At 42.6% G+C, this 2,270-nt stretch overlaps 1 protein-coding gene across 1 annotated transcript in view; it reads right to left on the minus strand.

Moving 5' to 3' along the window:
* The window catches only part of BTN2A2 (butyrophilin subfamily 2 member A2), a 19,718-nt gene that overhangs the window by 1,636 nt on the left and 15,812 nt on the right, over window positions 1–2,270 (minus strand). The window lies entirely within an intron of this gene.

Consider the following 2,270-nt stretch of genomic DNA (forward strand, 5'->3'; position numbering starts at 1 on the left):
TCCACATGGACCACCAAGCTGGGCTGAGCAATGCTACCATGAAGTGTGTCTGACTCCATTTACTTCTATATATCTCTTTTATCTCTCATGCTCTCTATAACTTTATTATAATCTTTACTTATTATTGCTGTACAATTGCACCTACCAAACCCGTAGTGATTGTGCTAGGAGCTGGTTTCTCCTGACACCACATAACCTTGCAGTCTCTCCTGTGCGCAAGAGGAGGAGGAGGAGGAGAGGGAGGAGACAAGGAAGGAAGCGAGGATGGAGCAAAGGAAGAAAGAATCTTGGAGTCAGAAACAGCAGCAGGCCAATTTGCCAAACCAAGAGTGAGGTCTTTCAGGGGAAAATGGTCTCTGGGTGGTGCAAGGGGTTTGAACCCACCCAGCAGCTCCATGCAAGAAAGGCCTGGTGATCCGCTTTCAGAAAGCCCCCTGATGCTCAGGGCGAATCGGTAATGTGTGTTCGCCTGGAGTCAGGTGGTGCCTTCTTTTCCTGAGGGGAAACGATTATATTGCACACTTTTCTTATACCCACAGGCTTTAGTCTAATATCAAGCATTGATATGCCTCCTAATCAGTACTCGTTGATTACTTCGGCCAAAAACTTTCATTCCATTTCCTCAACATCAGCCTGTCCACTTCAGCCTGAAACAGGCGGGCGAGGATCCATGTTTGTTCCCGGGACAATTTGGCCTTGGCCTTGACTTCCTGGAGCTGTTGCGTGTCAGAGTGAGGACAGAACTCTGCCCAGCTGACAGACTCATAGAAAACCTTTTGACCCGGAGAAGCGGTTCTTGTTATCATCCACTCTGTGGGAGAAAGACGAGGCTTTCGACTCTTGTGAACATTTATTCTTGGAAACCCATGGGTGCAGTTCTACCCTGCCCGATGGGGTCGCTATGGGCAGGAATCAAAAATGGAGCTTTTGAGCCTGCAAAGGCAATGTTTGCCTCACATCACAGATGACTCTCTCACAGGGGCTCCATCCATGAGATGGTTTTCTTATAGCCCGTCAACAAGACCCACCCATTCAAAAGTTATGAGCACACGTGGGGTATTTACAACATTACTATCACGTGGGTCTGTCATCACAAACGCATCATTGCAAATCTTAAGAATCCAGATTTTTCCCAACTCGATGGTCTTTGAAAGAGTCTTCAATATAAATGACATGCAAAACCCAATGCTTAAGGTGTCAACTCCCAAGTAAGTAAAGCACCAATGGATTGTTTACACATAAGCACACGAGATAATGGACCTTATCTATGTAGACACTGCCCTTTGTCCAGGGGGCAAGAATCCCTGGATGGTCCTTGAAGAGAGGAAATAGCCAAGACAGACCCTATCTGAGTTGTCCCAAATGAGTAAAATAGTCATGTTAGTCTTCTGATATCGATATATCAAAAATAGTCATCTTCTGACATCTATAGATATCAGATATCGATACCGATATATCAAAAACAGTCATCTTATCTTCTGATATGAATCTGACATAAACCTTAGACTGAAGTTAAAAAGAAATTCTTTTATTTAAGAGATCTTAAAAAGGCCTTTGGAAGTACATTTTCATTTGTAAAATACATGAAACTTAAAAAATATATTTTTTTTTTAGGTTGACGGAAAGAAATCACTGTCGTCTGAAGACTCTAGGGACCAAACGCCATTGTCATACCTGCCTACACCCTTTCATCAGGAAATTTTAGGGAGCGAAAAGCTGAAGAAGCTTCAAAATCTATGTGCACTTTTGTTTTTTGATGAGAAGATGCACGATTTGGAAAATTCCATAGTCTGTTTATTTATTAACAATAAATAACTATGTAAAAGAGAACCAAAACTGGGAGTGAGAGATGCAGAAGTACAGTGGTGGAAGAGAGCCGCCCCTTCAGCCATGTGGCCAGGGCTCACCCAAACTTCCTTTGAAGGGTGCAAGTTTTATTTTTTAAAGCTGCTCCAACAAATTAAACAAAAGGCAAGAAATGAAAGCAGGCACTTAAAGCTGCAGCTGCTGCCCCGTTTATTTTTGCCAAAAGAAAGGGGGAGGAGGGACAGTTAGAAGCTCGTTGTACAGTTAGAAGAGAAATCTTGAAATGGAAGAAAACTCAAACCAACATTTTTTTAAGTATCTACAAAGCATTCTAGTGGTATTCTAAAAGCACAAGCATGCAGCAGCAGACTTAAGAACAAAGATATCGACTCGACCAATCAATGAAACAATCAATAATATACAAACCGAAACGCCAACAACCCAATTCAGAGTGAGCCAGGCCA

Source organism: Echinops telfairi, unplaced genomic scaffold (assembly GCF_000313985.2).
Source record: "Echinops telfairi isolate 266 unplaced genomic scaffold, ASM31398v2 ScPeMD7_5868;HRSCAF=6743_0, whole genome shotgun sequence".
NCBI lineage: Eukaryota > Metazoa > Chordata > Mammalia > Afrosoricida > Tenrecidae > Echinops > Echinops telfairi.